The sequence below is a fragment of the Protopterus annectens genome, chromosome 2.part1, assembly GCF_019279795.1.
Source record: "Protopterus annectens isolate FY-2018-M chromosome 2.part1, PAN1.0, whole genome shotgun sequence".
NCBI lineage: Eukaryota > Metazoa > Chordata > Ceratodontiformes > Protopteridae > Protopterus > Protopterus annectens.
The window spans coordinates 1,178,039,699-1,178,055,713 of NC_056729.1; the positions used below are offsets into that span (position 1 = coordinate 1,178,039,699).

Below are 16,015 nucleotides of genomic sequence, written 5' to 3' on the forward strand. Positions count from 1 at the left end.
TACTTATCTTGAACCTCTAAAATATTTAACAGTAACAAATAACTATAGATGCCGACAACTAACTATATACAAAAGTAGGGGAATGGTGAGTGGGTGTAGCTGCTGCAGCAATGAGGAATTCTAACATCTACTGATATGATAAGTGCAATGCACAAAACTGCTATGTTCAATATTCTCATTGCTGCAGTAGCCTTTTGGCTATACGGGTTGATTACCAAAGTCTGTCCAACCTGGGAAGATGAGGAAGGATGGATGAGGATCCAGAAAGCCCTGGAGAATGATCCTAACAAAGCCAGTCCTGGACCTGTAAAAGGAATCCAGCATGTAATGCTTTATACAAGTATGTACAGAGGATCACATAGTCACCTCTGTAATGCTTCTAGAGTACACCCCTTTCCAGTATGCCATCAAAGAAAATAAAGCTTTTTAGAATGTGCCTTAATCCTGCCTAGAAATATTTTACTATGGTGGGAATAACAAGAACAGATAATAGTAAAGGACAACAAACTGGAATTATCTGAATTGATGCAGGATGTTCTTTTCTAGTCCCATACTAGGAGTTCCATGGCTGTATAACTTTCCTAAAGGAGCTAGTACTGACCAGGTAATAACCAAGTTGCAAAAGAATGACCAGAGTATATAGAATCTCTTCTCCCTGTCATTCAAATGATGAAAGAAATGAGGGAGATAGATGACTAGATTCAAGATACACTCTGAGAGTAGTAGGAGCACACATACATGGGGGGATTTTTTTCCACAAATAATTGTATATGCACAGAAAAGCAAAAGGGTGAATCCACCATGAGTGGTGATAACCTAGATACTGTCTGGCAGGTGTCAGAGCAATAAGATGGTTATTCTACCAATAAAATAAACAAAAAGCAATCAGAGTAGCTGGTTCAAACATAGACAAAAACACATTTATGAGCAAAAATGCAAAAATCACAACTAAGTATTACCTGAATAACAGATGACCTTTAACATCAACAGGAAAACCTCTTTATAAAATAGCTTGAGCATAGTCTGAAATGAAGAGGAGGATGGCTAATAAATACCCCTTGACAAAGGAGTACATAGGCCATAGGATATTAACTCATACAAAGGTTTGAGAGCCAGAGGTAATTAACCCGGATCAGGCCCTGGTTATAGGTGAAGTATCAAATAGAAAGTCTTCACTGGTTATCGTAAGATTTTCTCATAACAGGATTTTTTGCATTAGTACCTGCTGCACATCCTCATAAAAGTGCCTAAAAGGTATTAGAACTGAATCATCCAGGCAGTCAGTTGAAGTTGTTTGAGAACGGAGTATATCAAATTCCTCTTGTTTTGTTTGAGTAGATGTAGTCTATGAAGAAGTTTGTGATAATTACCACTGACCAATTTCATATGAAGGAAGAACCAATGGTGCCTGGGCCAGATGGGAGTCACCACAAGTTTTTTTTTTTTTTTTTGGAGAGTCTTTCTGAATCTTCAGAATAACCCTGGATATCTGTGGGAAGGGTAGAAATACATATACAAAATTTCCTGACCACAGAAATTAAAATGCATCTGTTTTCCAGGTGTGACAGCAAGGAGTCCTAGTGCAGAATTTACCAAGTTGTCTGTTCTGAAAAGAGGTGAACAGATCTAATTGCGGTGTTCCCCAAAACTGGATCAACTCCTGGAAGACCCCCTCAATCAATTTTAATTCATGAGGTTCTGTCCTTATCCCTCTCAGCTTGTTTACCACTATGTTTTGCTATGACGGCATGTGAGATGCTTGGAGAGTTATACAATGCTGTAGAGATAACTTCCACGTGACCACAGTCAGCCTGCACATAGGGCAGGACCTGGTACACCCAGTTTATGTATCACTGTGGTATTGTCTGTAATCACCTTGGATGGTCCTAAGTGCCACAGGTCACAAACAGATTATATAGCATACTTCACAGCTGACATTTCTTTGACATTTCTGTGCATTGGTCTGTCTGACCTGTCCCACAGGCCTCACACCTTTACCCCAATAGAAACTGCTTCCCAAGCAAAATCTGAAGTACCTTATTGCCTCCACCAATACAGTTCTTTATTGATGAAATCCAAAACTGGAATCTGAAAATCCCAGAGGAAGAAAATGTTGGGTTACATGTTTTTTTTTTTTTAACACTAATTTTTTTTCATGTATAACCTAGAAAGAGGACTCATGAAAATCATCGAAGCCATGAACCCTAGAATCCACAGATATTCTATAGCTGAAGTCTCAGACTAATTGATGAAGGCTAATCTCATTTCCAGATACAAGCTGACCTTGTGTTAGGAATGTCTTTGAAGTGTTGTATCTAAAAGGCAGTCTAAAAGCACAATCTTGTGTAATGGAATCAAGGAAATTTTTTGAACTTTTATCTTAAAGCCCAGATTGGTAAGGAGTGAAGAAACCCATGTTTAGGACTCCTGCCATCTGTCAAAAGACTCTGCAAAGATTAGTAAGTCTTCTAAATACGGAAAATGTGAATGCCTTGCAGTCGCCAATGGGTTATCCATGGATCTAGATATTTTGTAAACATCCCAGGAGCTGTTGCGAACTCAAAGAGTAATGCAGAGAAATGATAATGTGACCCAGACACAGAATCTGAGAAATTTTCTGAAATATGTGACTGAGAATGCGATGTTAAGCATCTTTTTGGTCTAATGTTACCATAAAACTCAGAAGAGGGACGACTGGTAGCAGACCCTGAATGATCAACATTTTGAATTTTAGTACATTCACAAACTGGTTTTGAAAAGAAAGATCTAGAACTGGTCTCCAGGATGCTCATTCTTTCAAACCAGAAACATTCTGGAGTAGAAGCCTTCCTCCTTTTGGTGGAAAGGCATTGTTACTATGACTCTGAGGAAAATAATTCTTGTTTGGCATGGAAGGTAGGGAAGAAATCCCCTGACAGGAGGCATGTGCATCCAGTGACAATTGTAAGCCTTTTGAATGAGTATTAATACAAAAGAGTATGAAATAATCTGTTGCTAAACGGAAATACTGAGAGACAGTCTACTGAACAGACTTAGAGATGTAGGGACTGGAAGGGAGAGGCGGTAGGAATTATGGCATAGTCATTCTGAAAGCATACTCTGTCCATTTGTTGATAGGATCCCTGTTTTTTATTGTTCCCCTCTTTTTATCTCTCTTTTTTGTTCACTGTTTGCCAGCAGGGATTATTTTGTCTTAAAAAAACAGAGTTTGTAAGATTTAAAATGTGAGGCTTGAAAAATCTTAGTAATTCCCTGAATTAATTTCTCCCTGTCATCAGCCTGTTTGAGAACCTGAGTAACAGCAGTCAAAACAAAACCTACATGTTTAAAATCTAAGATGCATTACCTCATCAGAACACTTTTGAGTAAATACCAAAACACATCTTCTCGCCTCAATAGCAGTAGTAGTGGCCCTAGACACAGTAGCTGCACAATCATACACACTCTTTAAAGGATGTTTAAACACCAGAGACAGGTAAGAAATTGTAGGATTCAGACAGGGCCTACCTTCTGAACTTAGTGTGGTGGAACACTCCCACAAGCTGTCAACGCCTGACCACATAAACTGAAAGAAGGAACGTCTTTTAAGAAATAAGTCTAGTACCTTATCTTCTAGTCCACAGGGGAAAGGGTTGGTATTAAGTGTTTTGCCTTTTTGGTGACTTAAGATTGAGGGTCAGGGTTACTGTAGGCAGCATTTAACACATTCTCCAAGGCTGACTTAATAGGAGGAAATGGGTGTAGCATGAGGTAAATCCACTTGCAGCATATGATGATATCGCTTCAGTTTAGGGGAAACATCTCCTTATTCCCACAAAAACACATCATTCATCCTGGAACTAATCTTAGAAAATGAAAACTTATTCAATGGAGTTGGAGATGGTAAGTTTTCCCCTGAATCACAGTCTTGGACTTAAGAATCAAGCAAGGAAAATGCCCTGTCTCTGTCTATATCTCTATCTTTATGTCAGAATCCTCTGACATATGTTCATCAGGAATATATTAACCTAGTTACTCTTCTGGTATGAATTTCTGTTTTCCAAGATAGAAAGACTGCAATAAACTCCTGGCTAAGTTAAGAAAATCATCATTATCAACAGGCAAAGTGTATTTGGATGAGCAATGTCTAATCTTTTGTTTCTTTTTTCTAGTGACATCCCTGGAAGGAGACCAACTGAGAGATTGCACTTCATCCACAGCAAGAGGTCTCTTTCCCCAGCTGCTCCTGGAAGAACTCCCAGCGAAACTTCCAGACCCAAAGAAGATGGCTCTCCAATGCCCAGACTGGACACACAAACAACTGCAAAGAGCATGGCTAACCTCTGGACCATGGTGGTTGAAGGGACTATACCAGAAGAACCTGGAGAAAGCAGTGAGTGCTCTGATGAACAAGTGGCCACTGCAAATTCATCCCCCCGTGGCTGAGGCACAGTCTGAGCCCAATTTTATTTTCAGGTATGGTGGGAGAAGAAACAGCAGGTCCTGTGTAAGAGTTCATGTAGGTGAGGAAGAAGCCTGATTCCTGGTAAGCACTACTCAGAAGAGTCAGTCAGAGAGTAACTTGTCAGGCAAAAGTTGACAAGTAGCACACACACTTAAACTCCTCCACACAGTCTCTCAAAATTCAAAAGTAAAAGCACAAGTAGTACACCAAAACTCTGTCAGAACGGAGCAGAGTCTGAGCAGTTGATGCAGAAGAATGGGTGTACCTTTCCTTGGGTGAAAGGGCATGTGACTTGTACCACCTTGGTAATGAGTGCTACCCCTAACCCTGCCTCTTCCAATAACCCTAAGGCTACATCTTACCTTAAAGAAATCTTTCCGAAATGCTGCTACTACACAAGACACACTCAGACACACAAACATAAAGTATCAACATTGCATCTACCCCCTTACCTAACCCTGACCCCAACCATAAAATGCACACATTCGCACACAAACATACAAAACCCATCTCTGACCCTAATTCTCAAACACACACACACAAACACTCTCATCTCCTCCAAACCTCACTGACCTGTCTCGGTGAAACATACTGTCGGCATTTTGACCATTTAACTATCCGTACATTTGGAATTATACACCACCCCTAGCATTTGTAGACCAAATGTATCATACTGACAACATTGTAAATATTGTACTTCTTGTACCACTGTTTTTATGTAACCAACAAAATGTATGTGCTATGGAGCTTTTCTCCCAGGCCTCCACTGAAAATGGATCTGTGTGTCCAGTTGGACTCTTTCAGTAACCAAAATCAATAAATAAATAAAATAATCATATAGAATAGAGTGTGTGTGTGTGTGTATCTTTAAGAAGTGTTTCAATGTCACCACGTGCATATAAATAGCAAGCAAGTGCTAGCTTCAGTGCTATTTTGAGACTGCAGCCAGAGACTGAGCATGTATGAGTGTAATAGCTAGTTTGTTTATAAGTTTATCTCAGTTAAAGTTATTAAGCCTCAATCCTAATGTGTTTGTATATAATAAAGCTGCTTGAACAGAACCAACAAAGACTCGTCTATTTTATCCTGACTAGATGAGCGACAAAACATATGTTCAACAAATATATATATATATATATATATATATATATATATATATATATTAATATTATCATAATATTTTATCAGGCTATTATTAGCATTCTAAAACATCATGGTAACAGATATTAAGCTTACACAGCAATAACATATACTTACATTGAAGACAACAAAAGTAAACATTTAGTTAATTACCTATAAGAAATATACAACTTGTTTAAATCTCAATGCTTCCATTTGTTATTAATACTGCACACAATCATTAGTACAAGTTTTGCTAGTACTAAATCATTGCATAAAGGATGCTCTGCTAAAATATTCTTCAAACATTGATCTTGCACTAGCATTAGGCATGCTTATGTACAGTGCCTTTCATTTATACTTAGTCGTGTATGTTTGTAACACATTTCAGTGTTTCTTTATGCTGGTAACATTTATGCTTTAGGCCTTTATATTCACTTGTTTAATGTATTTTTGACTGTAATGCACTTCTTATTATGTTGTATACTTTATTGTTCTGCATTAGAGCCCACATTATGATTACATAATCTGTGGTGTGTAGTAGTTGTTTCTCCATATGTGGGGGACATAACTGAAAAAGGTCTGCAGACCAGTTTACTTACTGGGTTAAGAAATGAAAAAAAAATTCAAGCACCATGCCAGAAATAAATTTGATACTAACACTAACATGCCCTAAAAGGACAGTATATCAAGAATGAAGTAGCTTGCATTTATGTAAGCCTAGAACTGTCAAGTTATCATCTGAGTGCAATCCACTTGCATCACTATAAAGATAAGAATATTTAATGGAGTTGCTACAAGGTCTTGTTACGCAATACCAACAATTTCAGAGGTGATATAGTTGATAAAATAAAAATCTCAGCTAACAATAGTTACCCTCATTTCAAAGCTGAAATTAATTAAAGTACAAGCCAGAAAGAAATATCATCTCTCTCATCCCTGACCTGTTTTAAAAAATAATGGAAATATGCTTGGTATTGATGACCTTAGTTCTTTTGCAACTTTACACACAAAACAGTCCATTTCAGTAGAAATGTTCTATTTACCTTTTTGCCTCTTTTGAAATTAAATCTTGAACAGATTGAGCTGTCTGCTGAGTCACTGTCACCAGTTTGCATTTATATGAGTGTTTGAAATATCTAGTAATTTATTCCCATTACAGAAATGAAGTCCAGACTTAGCAATTCTTCACAGAAAGATTCTCAGAGTTGTTCTTCTTCTTCTTTTGCCTTTTCCCGGTTAGAGGTCGCCAAAGTGGAACTCCGGTCCGCTAATGATTGGCAGTAGATTTTTACAGTGCCGAGGTGCCAGCTTGACACCCAACCTTCAACGAAGGCAAGCCCATTCACGCATGTCTTTCAAATGCCACTCGACCGCAGGGAGTACATGCAGACTAGTAATATCCAAAAATAAGAACTGAGCAACTGAGTGAATAGCATGTCACCAGCCACAAAGCATGAAAGATTAAAATATATGTTCTTCATTAGATCACTGCTGCAGAAGTCTTAAGCAATATTGGACATTCCTATCAAGCAGAAGCATATATAGGGTGGGACAAAACGGGCAGCAAGATGTCATGGTTTGCAATCAGTAGATCTTTTTTTTTTAATCAGTAGAGTGGGAGGGTATTAGGATCTGGTGCTTCTTAGGAAAGAAAGAAGGTGTGCCAGATCAGAGAATGGCTTTTTTTAGCTCATCTACCTAGTGTTGACAGGCACCAGATCAGGAAGGTGTTCCAGACACAAGCTACAGCTCTACTATGAAGGACTGGACCCAATAGACAGCTTCTAAAGCCTCAGAGTACTTCTCACATACCCTAGCCACAGTTCTGCATATGGGAAGAAATAAAAAATCAGTGGCTAGTGTGCAAAAATATCAGAACTTTCTTGCCACTTGAACAGTGAGCTTCAGGAAATTAACCACTGGGGATTATCTTCCACAACATTATTATTTTTAGAGGAACTGGCTACTTTTTTAAAGGTTAATTTTTTGTGGAATTATTTCTGAACTTGTTTAATGGTTGTCACTAAAGTTTTAGCTCAGAGGTTGTTACGTTTAATTATGGGTCCCTGAGAAAAAAGCCCTTGTAAATATTTATTTTTCCCAGAAAAATAACATCTGCAATCTCTATTTTTCATTGCTTGTTTGTGGTCTTTTAGTTTTTGAGGTTGTCTTTTATCATTTTTATTTTCTATCAGAATGTTTTTCTAGCTCAGCTAAGCTTCTCTAGCCATTTGCCATGCATCAGTTTCAACTGGCAGTTCTTTGGGATTTCCTGGGATATTTGTAACTTTTGTGAGAAAATGTATACTGCTTGTGCTTTACAGCCTGTTGTGGCAGGCTGGGGTGGGTGTATTTAGCCCTTGTCATTTTATTATTTTACCTCAATGACTATTTTTACTTCAGAAGCATCCCAACCCTTCTAAGCTCTACTATCTGCATGTCACACATCATTTTCAGCTTGTAAACATTTCTCAGCCCCAGCTAGGATTCCCCTTCCATAATGACATTTTTATTTAATTATGTTTATACGAGCAAGGGGTTTGATGTTTAGTGGTTGTCAAAGAGAGTTTTACCCTATATGTAAAAAAATTATTTTAGGAAATAAACCTATCCTGGGATTCATTAAACCCTACACGGAGTGTAGGAATAGTGCAGCAGCTGCTGCATGGAATATGGCCACCGAGCGATTCAATAAAGTGCTCCCATGATGTGCAAGAGCGCTCCTACACTATTCCTACATGGACACCACTGCCTAATGCTAATTACCTCATTTGCTGGTGAAAACCAAGCAAATTAGGTGAATTAGTGATTCAGCAAGCAGGCAGGTGTCTGTGCAGGAATAGTGTTGTTGTTGTTGTTGTTGTTGTGTCTTTCAGCTTTTCCCGGTTAGGGGTCACCACAGCAGAACTCCGGTCTGCTAATGATTGACAGTAGATTTTTACGTGCTGAGTTGCCAGCCCTGACGCACAACCTTCAATGAAGGTACGCCCATTCACGCATGTCTCCACACAGAAGATGCTCTAGCTGAGAATCGAACAGGACAACGTCTTACTATGAGGTGACAACGCTACCGCAGCACCAGTGTAAGAAGCTGAAATGTGTTCAGTTACTAGCTGAACACATTTCTGCAAATTAGAAAACAGAGGCATGACAGCTTGAAATAAAGCATGTATTACATTTATCAGGCATGCCAATGGCCAAATATATGGCCATTGGCATGATAAATAGTTTTAATTTTTAAAAATAAAACTTTTTTTTTGGTCGATCTCGGCCGTTTAAGCATAGGGCAGTGGCGAGCAAAAGGGATCATGCCAAAAATAAAAGGGAAAAATCAATTTTTACAGAAATCTGCATTTTGCCCTTATAGTCAATGGCATGCAGAATGAAAACAATACCAGGGAATAGTGGTTGCTAAGGGGAAAGGCCCAGTGAAAGTGTGGTAACCATGGAGTAAGGCAGTGATGTATGCAAATGAGGGGATTTATACTGAATCACAAATTTCTTCTAAGTGTCAGACTGTACCTAACCGTGTAGGTGCTCTAACACCACCATGTAGACAGGAGGAGCAGCTAACATGAAAAGGGAGTGTGTCATGCTTGCTGTAAGCACATTGGAGCTCAGTGGCCCGTGTTTGCCCTTAGCTAAGCACAGCTAAGGAAGTGGGGAGTGTCTGAGGCTGTTTTGTCTTATTCCATAGAATGCAGAGCATGTTCGTGTCCAGGGGAGGACCAGTTCTGCTTAAAAGTGTTTACTTTAGCTAAATGGGTATGCGCAGCATGCACTGGACTTAAAAAAAAAAAACAGGAATAGCAGAACTGTTTTACATATGAGCACCGGATATGCGTAGCCCGCATCGGGGCTTAAACGGGGAGGAAACGGGAAGGGGAAAGCAGAAGGAAGGCAATCAAGGAGAACTACCATACCTGGCAGGTGGAATGTATCAGAATCAGCCAATTACGCAGGCAGCAGCCCAGCACAATACTATAAACTATGCAAACACCTTTCAGACTGGTTTTTCACACAAACTCTACACCACTGGTGTACACATTTGGGGGAATTTTAAACTGACAAAACTAACAAAGCATGTTAGGGGCTGCTGTTGCTTTTATCCATCAGTATGTGCTAGAGACTGAGGGTGGTAAGCAGGATAATGCTGACAACCATCTCAGACCGAGGAAGAGAAAAGTGTTCAGACCCAGGGTAACCTGTTAGTGGCTGCATAATCTGGAGATAGTAGAGCACTGCAGGATGGACAGGGACATACTTCAGTAACTTGTTGAGCTGTGCCAGCCTCGCCTCAGACCCAGAACCAACATAGGGGGAACCCATCCCAGTGGATACCAAGGTATGTGTAGCCTTAAGAATACTAGCTACAGGTACTTTCCAAAGACCAACTGGGGCTATCTTTGGGGTCTCACAGGCATCTGCATCCAGGATACTCCACCAGTTCCTGGATGCCATGCGACCACATGCCGCTGAGCACATTTACTTCCCCAGCACCCATGAGGAGAGGACCAGCAATATGCGTCTCTTCCACCATGTAGCAGAATACCAAGAGGTATTGGGTGCCATAGACTGCACGCACATCCACATCAAAGCACCATCCAGTGACCAGGGTAGGGTGTACCAAAACCGTAAGGGGTTCCACTCCATCAACTGCCAGGTCATGTGCGATGCCCAGGGCATTATCATAAATGTGTGTTCTGGCAGTCCTGGAAGCTATCACGACTCCCACATCTGGCATTCGTCACAGCTGTACCAGGCATTTGCCAGTGGGGACATCCCATATGGCCATCTAGTGGGGGATGCTGGCTACACAGTGGAGCCGTTGCTGATGACACCCATCAAAAATGCACACACACCCACACAAGAATGCCATAATGAGGCACACGCACAAACCAGGATCATTATAGTGAGTGTGTTTGGGATACTCAAGTCACGGTTCCGCTGCCTTGACATATCTGGTGGAGCCTTGCTGTACTCTCCAGCCACATGTGCACACATGTTCATAGTATGTTCCATGCTACACAATATGATCCTGCGGAAACAGCTGCAGCAGGAACAAAATGAGGAAGGGCCACAAAGCCCCCCACCATTGCCAAGGTCTCCACAGACACAGAGGGACTCAGAGGAGGAACCTCCTGAGCCTGCCCTGTAGGCAGACGGAGGCGTGCCCAGTAAGCTCTGTCCTTGGCAAAGAGGCAATGCATAGCACATACACTGACACTATATGGCTCCAAGGACTGATCTCTTTCTATCTCTCTCTCTCTCTCTCTCTGACCTGCACACACAGTAAAATGGATGCCAAACATCACACCACTTATACCTTACCATGTATAGGCAGTGTACTGCATGCAGCCAACATAGTCAGCTCTCAAGCACCGTCCTCACAACAGCCTCAGGCACAAGGTAAGTCAGTCTCCTTAACAAAATAAATGAATGGAATGGAATGTTCTAATAGCATATCTATTGTATTGATTCAAGCATGCAAGGGAATGGGGTAGCTTACTGGGATAGCAGCAGACAACTGACAGCTCTGTGGGAGAGCAGAAAGTGTATTCTCAGTACTGGCCTACCCACACTGTGCAGTACCACTCTAGTTGACAAACACCACTGCAGTATATGTGGTGAGCCAAATAACTGGAGGGGTCATAGGTCACATGCATGGATGTCAAAGTAGGGGTCCCATACCTACCCCCAGCCTAACCCAGCAGATCAGCTGTAGAAAACCATACAGAAATGTCTGTCAAAGCCGCCCACATGGGGACATCCATGAAATCCCCACCTACAGACTTTTATACAGTGATATCACAGCAGGTCTGGCAATGGCAGTATGGCTTTGAAAGTTAAGAAGTCTGAAACTACAAATGTTTATGCCAGAACAATCTGACCTGTGGATACTGTTATACCTGTAGTCTCAAAGATAGGGCACACCATTAAGCTAAATGGGACCAACATGTTAAGCAAATATCAGACAGTCTCTGTAAATATGTACTGTGTACAGATGTGTCACCCCCCATAGTGACATAGAAATGCAGTAACATGTCCCGAGCCTTAAGCAGCATCCAGCTGTCAACGAGAGTGATGGCTCAACCCAAACAAAAAGCAATTGTCAGTAACACCCACAGTCAACTTAGTGGTGCCATCCCAGGGTTGTAAACTGCTGGCAGCCTGGGAACATATGCGCATCAGAATGCACTGCCTTGCTACAGATGGCCTGCATCTGTCACACATGGCCTACAGGCATGTGGCAAATGTCCATGCCTCACCCACAGTGCCCTGTTAGGGAGTGTCATGGGGTCCATAACACAGTCTACAAAATTCAAAGAAAGGCCATGCTGCTAACTGCAAGGAGAAAACCTGCCAGTGTCAGAGAGCCAGATATCTGGACAAAGCCATGCATGGATAATGGAGTGAAGAAGGTCCAAAGAGAAGGACACCTTTGAAATACTGCTCTAATAATGTTATAAAGTTGATGGAATGATTGTAGTAACATGGAATGTCTGATGGGTACAAAGTCTGAAACTGCAATGTCAACTATAAGTAGTATCTGACTTCAACCCTCAGTAACTTGCAAAACACTTTTCCTTGAAAACCATACTTGTTTGGGTAACCAACAAGATATAGGAGTCATGAATGTGGACATTCTGTGATACTCTGTACAGTTGACAGGCAGGGCTAGGAGTCTAAACGTGGGAATGCACTCATTGAAGGCAGTCCTGACCCTGGAAGATGGTGACATGTCTGCACCCACAGAACCCTGGCCCACAGCCATGGAGAGTAACACACCCTTACCTGATCACTCATCCCGTGCAAAATCCTGACTCCAAAATGTGGCCATCCAAGAAAAATGAGGTGGGCCATACATATATGTGAGACACACACATACACACACACCTCCAGACTGGTCAAACAGTCTGACACACACAAGACCCTCCAAGTGCAGTCAACCTTTGAGAAGACCCCTACACAAAGTACTGGTAGCTATAGGCAAACATATCTTACCCAGGACACCCCCCACATATCTTATCACCTACAAATCTATCCAGAGTCTGCCTGTCACCCTGATCCTGTCTGACTTATATTACCCAACCATGGACTGGAAATCAGACCAGGCCAGAACAGAAATACACAGAGATTCCATCACTGTAATATATCACTAAGGTGCTGGACCATTTCCACAGCTCCAGCAGTCAATTGCTTGTAGGCACACCTCTCAACAGGCTAGATTGTGCAGGAATGCCTAGCATTTGCCCCATAAGTTTGGTGTGTGCATCATCCATCCTGTATTCCTCTGGTAAATCACTGTGATGATCTGAGGAGGTGTATCACGAGGTACTGAAACAATACATGACAGTGTCAAATGGCATATATGTCAAATGTCTGCTAAAACAAGCCCTGTAACCCTAGCAACCCATGCATGTCTGAGAGAAATAGTCACAATCACCATATGGCCCATTGTCTCCCCATTTGATAGGCTATCTCCAGATATCCTGCATCAATAGGTTGAGAGGTATGGCTGTAGCACAAAACAAACTGGAGTGGAGTAAAACAGTTCCTGGAATGGAGTCCCACATGTACTATAAAAGGTTACACTGGGCATGCTCATACACTTAGAGAAATGTCAGTTGGATCTAGGAACAAACAGGCCTTTCCCACCCAGTGCATTTCCCATTGCCCTACTTTAGCAGTCCTGAAGATTTCTGTCACCATAGAAGTCCCTTTTGTCAGGCCCCAGACCTATAAGCTCTGTGGAGCATGCAATAACTTTGTAACACTATAGTACAAATAACTAGTTAGGTAGAAGTTCTAATCTCAGTCCAGACAAATGTAAAAAGTCCTGGCAAATGTAAAAGTGTGTGTGTGTGTGTGTGTGTGTGTGTGTGTGTGTGTGTGTGTGTGTGTGTGTGTGTGTGTGTGTTTAGAAGTTAAAGCTTTTGGGTTCATTCAAACCCAAGACACTTTCCATTTTCCTGCTTTAGCAGTCCTGCAGATATCAGTCACCTTAGAAGTCCCTTTCATTAGGTCTCAGCCCCATAACCTCTGTGGCACGTGTGATAACTGTGCAACACTATAATACAAATAACTAGTTAGGTAGGAGGTCTAATCTCAGTCCTGGCAAATGTAAAAGTTGTGTGTGTGTGTGTGTGTGTGTGTGTGTGTGTGTGTGTGTGTGTGTGTGTGTGTGTGTGTGTGTGTGTGTGTGTGTGTGTGTGTGTGTTTAGAAGTTAAAGCTTTTGGATCCATTCAAACCCAAGACCCTTCCCCTTTCCCTGCTTTAGCAGTCCTGCAGATATCAGTCACCTTGGAAGTCCCTTTCATCAGGCCTCAGCCCTATAAGCTCTGTGGCATGTGTGATAACTGCATAACACTATAGTACAAATAACTAGTTAAGTAGTTCTAATCCCAGTTCTGGCAAGTGCGTGTGTATATGTGTAGTTTAAAGTATTTTGTGGCCTCTCTCACCCAGTACATGACCCATTAATATACTTTACAAGGGCTGGTGATGTTCCTCACCTTAGAAGTACCTTTGGACAATCTTCACCCTATAAGCTTCACGGCACGTGCAATAACTGTGTAACACTATAGTACAAATAGCTACTTAGGTAGAAGTTCAAATCCCAGTTCTGGCAAGTGTGTGTATATGTGTAGTGTAAGGTATTTTGTGACGTCTCTCATCCAGTACATCACCCATTGCCATATTTTACAAGGGCTGGTGATGTTCCTCACCTTAGAAGTACCCTTGGACAACCTTCACCCTATAAGCTCTGTGGTGCATGCAATAAATGCGCAACACTGTAGTAGCAATAAATAGATAGGTAGGGGTTCTAATCTCAGTCCTGGCAAGTGTGTGTGTGTGTGTGTGTGTGTGTGTGTGTGTGTGTGTGTGTGTGTGTATGTATGTATGTACCATATACATTGGGAGTGGGTTTTGCTACTTTTTCCTGTTGCCCACAGTTGTCATCCACTGTAGAGGGACCTGTAGATACTCTGTAGCCCTATAAGCATTGTGCTATGTGCAATAACTATGTGACAGTATGGAATAGATAACAAGATAGGCTGCCCATCTAATCCTTGGCTATCACTCCCCACTCAGGAATCATACACAGACACACTCAGGTAGGCAGCGACCCCTACATCAGTAGGTGGCCTGCAAACCTGCTCACAAATAGAACCCACATTGTGAAAGCAGCGGACTCCATGTCCGACTACTGAACAGTCACAAGTGGAGTCCCACAGGATGGGGACCTGGGTTCCCTCATATTTGGATCCACACCTCTGAGGACCAGCCCAATACAAATGTGCCCTAGCTGATGATGTTTGCAGATGACTACAAGGTGGGTGCTATTATTAACCCCCACGTGAGGTTGACATCCTTCACAAAGGCCTCTCTGAGACCTATGACTGTTGTCAGAACCCTGAACATAGGTCCAATGCCCAATGATGTGCCGCCATCCCCTTTGGGTACAACATGGTTCCCATAAGGTAATACATTGATGGTAGTCCACTGAACACTGATGTTGGTATAATGGAACTGGGAACACAGGTTGACAGTGAGCTCTATGGTGACCATCACAGTGCCACTGTCTTCCAAAAGTCTTTCCATGTGTCACTTCTCCTAACTCAGGGCATTGAAGCCGGGAAGTAAAAGGACAGTGTTTCTCTGTACACTCCTCTCAGTAGGCCAGTCTGTGTACTATGGCCCATTTGCCATGTACCCCACTGTACACCTGCAACAACAGGAGAGGCTACAAATGTACCTCACAAAAAGGATCTTAGGTACTACACACTTGCCCAATATGGACAGACTCCAACAACTGCAATGAATCTCTGTCTCATATCGGCTACTTAGGTGCTATCTCTGCCTGACATACACAGCCATGTCTAACCCAACCCTGACAGGAATGTTACATCTGAAGAAACCAATCTGTCCACACAACATGCCCCAGATACCTCAACCCCATCCTCACAATCAACAGGACATGCTGAAGGGACAGGTTCACAACCCAGAGACTGGCCATGCAATGAAATAGATGCCACATACATGTCAAGCTGAGCACATCACTGGCCCTTTTCAAGAGAAATCAGGAGGAGTGGATGGGGAATAGAATACCCATCCTGGGGATCACTCCAGTGACTATACTCAGTAGACACACTGGGGAGTATCATCAGGTAGCATGATGCCAGTGTATTCCCATGGACTTGCCTTGTAAAACCTCCATGGCCATTTGCCACGTACACACCTATGACACTCTGAACCTATGGATCTCAGTACTGTCAAATGTGTGTGTGTACATTAGTGTGTCTGCAAGTGTTTGTGAGTGTGTAAACATGTGGGTGAAAGTAGTTGGTGGCCAATCTCACCCAGTACAACTACCATTGCCATACCTTACAAGTGCTGTAGATGTTATTCACTATATAGGTACCTTGGGCCACTCCACAACCTAT

The 16,015-nt window shown here is 41.9% G+C and overlaps 1 long non-coding RNA gene across 1 annotated transcript in view; it reads left to right on the plus strand.

The window, feature by feature from the left end:
- The first annotated feature begins 4,385 nt into the window (after positions 1-4,385).
- The window catches only part of LOC122794371, a 519,267-nt gene continuing 507,637 nt past the window's right edge, over positions 4,386-16,015 (plus strand). The window contains exon 1 of the long non-coding RNA XR_006363636.1: positions 4,386-4,455. This is a non-coding gene — a long non-coding RNA (uncharacterized LOC122794371). The remainder of the gene's footprint in view (positions 4,456-16,015) is intronic.